The following is a 7,500-nucleotide window of genomic DNA, read 5'->3' as shown; positions in this document are numbered from 1 at the left end:
GAGGGAAACACACCAGAGAACTGAGTGCCTTGACCATTTCACTCCTCTGAAGCCAGGAACTCCAATGACTTGGAGGCTAGATTCTGTAAGATGTTGGCCAGGGACAAACTGTAACTGAAAGCTCAGTTCCTTTCCCATGGTCCAGATACTACATGGTTGGATGCAAAGCTGAGAACCAGCTAACATAACCTCAGGCCTATGGTTGGAAGACACAGACCAACAGGGGTGTTTCCTGGAGTGGCTGATATGTGATTGAAAGCACGCATGCCGCCTGGGCTCCTGCCTCTGGCTGGTACACAGCCATTTAACTTCATCTGGGCTGTTTCTGACGGACATGCCAATGGAGGTCCCAGACTAGAAAGTTATTCTCTTATGCGGTGTGAGAAAGATAAAGATAACTTTACTACATGCGGGAACTGACTTCCTTGCCAAGTGTGGGAATCCTGATATTTGCTGACTCAACATTTGTTGAATGCCTATTATGGGGGCTGGGCATGTCCCTGCCATCAAGGAGTTTTTAATACAAAAAAACAGGTAACTCACAGAAAAATGATAAAAGTTGCAGGACAAGTGCTAAGCCTACTCAAAGTTCTGTGGGGGTGCGGGGTGGGGGGATGGATACAGAACAATGGGCATTTGGGTTTGCCTTGGGGAGCGGGACAGCTTCACGGTAGCATTGGTCCGGGAGTCACCGGGCAGATCCTAATGAGGAAGCCGTCTCAGGAAGCAGGAGCAGGGCATAAGCAAAGCAGAGATGCAAGAGAGCATTCCAGGCCAAGCAAAGCCTTGGGTGAATTCTAGAGAAGAGCTTAGACGTAAGACGGGACAAACAGGCAAGGGTCAGATGATTGGGATTTCTAATGCCGAACCAAGGAGAGTCAACCTTGGCTTGGGTGATGAGAAACTGTTGAAATCTGAGCAGTAGAGGCACAATGAGATGAGTATGTAAGAATGATGATGGCTGTCGATGTAAAGGCTGGGCTGGATGAAGTGGGAGTGGAGGCCAGGAGATGAATCCAAGCTCAGGAGGGCAGTGGCAGAGAAGGAAAGTATGTAAATGCAGAGCACTTGAAGATTAAGGAAGTACAGGGAATAAGGGAGAGCAAGGAGCCTAAAATGGTTCCTGTGAGTAGGTTTGGTAGCAAAGTACAGGGGAGCATCAGATTTGGGGTGAGAGGAGAGAGATGGTGAACTCCACTTTAGGTCAGCTGAGTGTCATCACCTTTGAGCCATCCAGGTGGAGAAGTCAACTGGTCACGACCTCTGAAGAGGGGGCTGAGCTGGAGAACCACTTTCCTTGTCCGTAGCACATGGTAGTTGTTTTCGCCACGGAAGACGGTGAGATCACTCAGGGAAGAGGGGAGAGCCAAGGTGGAGCCCTGGGAGCACCAGGTTTTTAGGGGAAGGTGAGGGAAGGGAAGCCCATGAAGGAAACTGACAAGGGCAGAGGGTAGGGAGTTTCTGGGAGAAAGCAGCACCATCCATGTGTGGACAGTGGGCTCCCATGCCACAGTGCCCATCCTTATGAAGCTCCTCCACATCTTGCTGCAGTCCACGGTGGTTTATCTTCTCATGGGCGTTTTTGATAATAGTGTTTCACCCATGTTTTATATGCTGTTATGTCTACCTGTTGGTCTTTACCAATGGGTCAAGTTCCCAATTACGCTTTCTATTTACCTTTCAGAGTCTGGATAAATCAGACACCGAGAGGCTTTGTGGTGCCTATTACAGCTCACACAGAAGCTGGGCTCCAGTTAGAACTTGGGCTGCTTTGCTCAAATGCCTGCTGCTGGAATGGCTGCAAAAATCATTCAGGTCAACAGGCCATGCAGCACCTGCCCCACAAACAAGGAGGCCCCACACGAGAGAAAGATGGAACCAATATTGCAGAAGAGCTCCATATGGAGAACGGTGTAAAGGGTAGGGAGTAAGGCATCCCTGGAAGACAGAACCATGAACAGCCGCCTTTTCCACAAGAGGCTTCACTGTGGTGGTCCTGGTACCTGCAAATGGAACAGCAACTCCCATTCGCCACGGAGAGCCAGGCTAATCTCAAACAACTCCCTCTCTCTCTCCAAGACATGACTGCATCCTTGGTCTCTGTGGGAGAAGAGCCAACGTAGGAGCAAGAAGGGACTAACTCTTCAGGGTTGAAGCAAGAAGGAAAACATGTCTTTCGAACATGAAGAAGTCTAGCAGCACCATTAAGATAACTGGAGCCTGTCTATTTTTGGCCAGAGCGGAATGAACAGCCCCATCCTGTACCAGCCTCTGAGCGAAAGAGAGAAGGTGCCTTGGTCTCGGGTCCCTGTGGAGCTGGAGCAGGCTCCGCCATCCTGGGACGTGTCCATGGTGGCCTCCGGCTTCCACGCTTGTGGGGAGCATGTGTGGGTCTTGGAAGGCACAGAGACGGTCGAGTTTGGGTAGAATACCCTCTTTGAAGTGTTTGGTACAAACAGAAGGACTAACTTTCTCCCAGTTTCCATCGGCTATGACACCCGTAAGTGGTGTTCTACTCTTAGCCTGCTTTGCGTCAATAGCAGCTGGGTTCCACATTGACAGCTGTCCTTAAAGCACATTAGCTGAAGACACACACTTTGTAAGAAATAGCAGCTGTAAGTCTCACGACCTTTAGAATTTGGGGGAATCCTGGGGATTTACTTTTCAAAGATATCAGGGCCTCTCAGCCTATCTGAAAAGAGGGAGCACAAGTCTGAGCCCATTAGGACCTATCCGCATAGGTCGTATGTTGGCATTTGGGAATAAAGAAAGTGAAGTAAGTTTACTAAATCCTGGCCTTTAAGTTAGATGAATTCGAGACAGAATCTAGAAAGTCAGCATTCAGAAAATAGGAACTTGTTCCCATGACAGCCATGCTGAAAAGTGTCCCAGCCACACAAGGGGCTGTGTCACTCCCTTTCCATCATTCACATCCTTATGACCCTCAGAAATGCTGTATTCACAACCTTTCTTACAAAGGTTTCTGATGGGTTCCTTTGTCTTACAAAAATAACACTTCTCAATATTTTTTTTCCCTCATCTCATTCTAAGACAGGCAGAAGTTCAAAGGTCTACAACTCAAAACCCCAAACCAGCTATTTCAGAATAGGCAATATATTTCCTTTGCTATGGAGGAAAAAAGTTTACGTAAGTTTCATCTAAGAAAGATTCTTTAGAAAAGAAAACCTGAGCCTATTTTCATGGTTCCCTCCGCACTTAATCGCTATGTTTCTATCAAGGTTACTGGACCCAAAGGTTTCTTTTTCACCTTTATCATGTCTATATGCAAACCATGTAAATTTAAATTACCCCTATACTTTTACACTAACGTAGTGCCATACCTCATAAGTATACCAGCCAATGTTAATTCATAATGGTGAGGCCGAAGCTCATCTCAAGAGAAACAGACCCCACCCCCCATCTCTACCCCTCTCACACCGACAACTGCAATGAGCAAATTATGGAGCTTCTCAGTCTTAGGAGACTAAATCTACGGGCCTTACTAGCCAGAAGTCTAGTGAATTCCCCACATGAACTTCACCACAGGGAGGCAGAATGCTAGGGAGGCTGAGCCAGGGGAGAGCATGGTGCACTGTGGGCCTGGCTGGCGTGCCTCCACTGGAATATTCTACAGGTGTCCGCACTCAGCCTGCCGCATGCTGTCCTCCCAGTCTGTCTCTTTTCCGATTTACTCTTTGCTGTTGATGACATCATGGGCAACCCAGATGTCCCAGGCAAAAAGCTGGGCATCATCCTAAATTCCTCATGCTCCATCCCTGTCTACATTCAATCAGTGCAATTCCATTCAGAGCTCTCTCAGGTCTATCTCACGAAGACCCCACGAATATACTACCTTGTCTCCTTTGTTCGTCTTGGTCCAAATTCATTTTCCTCCTCAGGTACTGAAACATCCCCCACCGCCCAGCTGGCCTCCACATCCAGAATCCCCTGCCCCTCCCCTACTTTTGTATGTCTCCCACTCTTCCGCTCAGGTCCTATTTCTGATATGTAAATCTAAGCAGGACATTCTGCTGCTAAATTCCTTCCATGTCAGGATAAAAGCTCCAATCTTTTGCAATGCCTAGAATCCGGCTCGCCCCTCTCCAGACACTGCTCCCATGTGCCCCTAACACACAAGCCATCGGATGATGCACTTGGTCAAGCTGTCTCATAACCATGCTTCCACGAATAACATTCCCTCTGCATAGAATGCCCTTCCCTCACCTTATATATTTGGCTAATCTGTAATCCTGCTCCGAGCTGAAGCTCCAGGCCTCTCCCCCTCCAGGGACTTTCCTTGACTTCCCTCCACTTTGAATTAGGGCCCTCCTTGCTGCCTGCCTCGACCAGGGCAAGTCTCTGAGACAAGATATTTTCACAGATGCGCACATGCATCAGGTCTCTGTGGCTCGCGTTATAGCGAGTCCCTTGAGGCAGGGACCATCTCCTTTACCTCTGTCTCCCCAATAGCCAGTCCAAAGCCTCTCTCAGCAAGCGCTCAAGAAAGGCAGCTGACTTGCTGAGGACAAAAATGAAACCTGTTCATCAGTCTTTCTTCCCTCGTCTCTGTTCCCATAGAACAGCCATATCACTCATGAACAGCCCTTGCCTTCGGATAAGTCTTTAGGTGCTGGGTTTATACAAAATTTCTGAAGACGTGATGCTAATAGGAGGGGCAAATGTACTTCTCCTACCAGTGAAATTCTGTTCTCTATTTTCTTTTCCTTTCAGGAATTTATGGGAATGTCATTTTTTTCCCTCTTGGCCACCTGGAGGCTTTGTATGAGCGAAGGGGTAAGAGAGCACATTCTACTCATGTGATATGGAGGGGAAAAGAATAGTACTGAGTGTCAACTTAGAATCAAGAATCTTTTCCCTGAGATAAGTCACAGTGAAGCTTTTGCAAGGCAGAAGGACCACTGAGTTTAGAAACCGCAATCAGCCTATTCAGTCCAAACGTGTGTAACCAGTAGCCTCCACAGGGCATGTTGAAGGGGAAACTTCCATAGTACCATTCAGTGTCCCACTTCTGTTCATTAATTTCTAGTTGAGTAGCTGATCCCATGCTTCCCTGAGCCTGAGATATTAGTTTGAGATCCCTACTGCCAGGGACATCCACTCTGTGCTTCAGAGCTGACTTAAACCTTCAGGATGTGTGTTTACTATAAAAGGAAAAACACAGCAAAGCAGGCAGATGATGTTAATCCTCTGAGGGCAGGAGCTGGTCTACTTGGGAGAGAACTTAGTGACAATCCCTGGCAGGGAACGCTGACACCAAGACAAAAAGAGGGAGAGATGGATGTTTGTGAAAAATAAAAAGGGCAAGAATGCTGGGCTGTGAGCTTTATTTCCCGCTCTGGACCCAAGAGGCACATTCCTAAGGGACGATGTGTAGCCAAACCTGGCTCATCTGTCTGGAGGAAAAGGAAGCCTCGGATGAACACAGCGTTTCGGCAAAGTATACACAGCTGCTGTCAAGAAAGATGAATTCACACTAAATTAAGCTCAATTACGGGAATTTTTATTCTATTCCCAAGGTGAGGGTGAGGGCTGACATGCATCCCCTGGAGATTTGGAACTCCTCCAAATTCTACTACAGATTCCTTGTTGTTCTTGTAAACTGGGTGTCTAAAAAGTAGGAAAATAGCAATTAGATGATGGCATCCTGAAGTGGACCAGAAAGTAGCTTTAAAAGGCTGACACTCCTGCCAAAGGGCCAGGTCACAGAAAGGAAGAGACATGGATCCAAGAGGAAGAGCTAGCTCTCTTTAAAAGCACTTCATTTGATTTCAGATTTCACTTCTCAGAAAAATACAAATTAATTTGGAAATTTAAACCGGTGTCTACTCTTGGACAGGGGAATCGTATGACACACTCTTACGACAGGCTTGTTAAGGGTTGCTTCTGCGCTCTCCTGGGAGGCCACCCTGAGCAGCACTTGATGGTGGGAGTCCTCAGGGGTGGCCTTCAAGGGAAGCTGTTGCCAGGTGCCGTGGGGGGAGGGGCATTCGTGTGGCATAGACACTGGCCCCGACACTCTGGAATGATGCTGTTTTCAGGTGTGGATGTTTCTACGGCTTGACCTACCAGCTGAACTGCAAATATACTTTTCCCACACACAGAACCCTCATCGTCTATTATGTTCCTTCCTTCAAATAGGTTTTGCCATTTAATTCACTAAGGACTGTATACGTTGGGAGAAGGGCCATTCAATAGGTCAGCGGAAGGTGGACATACACAGAAGAGGGTCCTCTGTTTAGCCCAATTCTCACCAATTCTAAAAGAAGGAATCAAAGAAGCGGATATAGGGGTTGTTCCTTGAACTTTGGAATATTTTGGCTTTTATTCTAAAACAGGGATCGGACATTTATTCCATTTTTCTCTCATTCATTTCTCTTTAAAACCCTGCTCTCATTACTCATTTCTCACCTCGAAAGGCCAGCATGCAATGAACACACATTTACCTGCTTTGGGAGAATGTCTAAGGTATACAGAGGGCTTCACAACCAAAAACAAAGAAAGAAAACCAAGAAAAGAAAGCAAAAGGAAAAAAGAAAGAAAAGATAACAAAGCTCCTATAAGCAGACAGCAGACCCAGCATTCCTCTGGGCAAGGCCTGTGTCCTGGAGAACAGGCTTCCTGCAAGACCCTCCAAGCCCTTCAACGTAAAGGCCAGGCCTCCTTCCCACAGTTACCAATTAGAACCGCACGTAGCTTTCTTGGAAACCATCTGTCCAGACACTCCACTTGTCCAGATGCTCCACTTCACTCGGCAAGAAGCTAGCCCTGAGTAACCATGGCTTCTACCCATCTTGGGCCAAGCATGGCTGAGCCTCCCCTGCTACTCATCCCCCGGGGCTCAGCTGCTTGAACACAGAACCATGTAGCATAAACTCAAAAATGGGTTTTGGTAGGTCTCCAAAATTATGACACATTTCCCCAAGAACTGTGAAAGAGAAAGAAAAGAGGACACACATCCCCACTGTGCCAAAAGGAGCCATTGCTTTTGCTGCCTGTTAAACACCTTTAATGACCCATTTGTATCACCAGAGAGAGGAAAACATCAAGATGTGTCCCACCCGCCCTGGGCACTCAGCACAGTATCCACCACAGATTGTGGTGGGATGGGAGGATGCTGGCCTGAGCAGCTGGGAGGGAGGAATGCTCCAGGGAAGTGTCTTTGTGTCAGATTCATGTCCCCTGGTGGGCAAGCTCCATTTTTCAGCCTGGCGCTCACTTACAACCAGCACCTGGGCCATGGCGGGCATCTCCCTGTGCCACGCTTCTGTGGTGGGGAGGAAACTCAGTACACAGCCTCCTATGTCAACACTAGCTCTTCTCAAGGGTACGATCAGCAACAGCACAACCTCAGGACTGTGCATGCCAGCAACGAGGGCACCCTCGGAGCCTCCCCTCGGCATCGTAGTCCCAGGAGCACGACTAGCTCTTGTTTCTCCATCTAAAATTGTTATTAATGTGTCTCTGATGAGCATCTTTCCC

The 7,500-nt window shown here is 47.7% G+C and overlaps 1 protein-coding gene across 2 annotated transcripts in view; it reads right to left on the bottom strand.

Annotated features, from left to right (window-relative positions):
• The window catches only part of SAMD4A (sterile alpha motif domain containing 4A), a 232,868-nt gene that overhangs the window by 46,813 nt on the left and 178,555 nt on the right, over positions 1-7,500 (bottom strand). The gene's annotated exons all lie outside the window — the stretch shown is intronic.

Source organism: Lipotes vexillifer, unplaced genomic scaffold (genome assembly GCF_000442215.2).
Source record: "Lipotes vexillifer unplaced genomic scaffold, Lipotes_vexillifer_v1.1 scaffold43, whole genome shotgun sequence".
Lineage (NCBI taxonomy): Eukaryota > Metazoa > Chordata > Mammalia > Artiodactyla > Lipotidae > Lipotes > Lipotes vexillifer.
The sequence above is the reverse complement of the archived record's forward strand: the minus strand, read 5'-3'. Positions and strand labels throughout refer to the sequence as shown.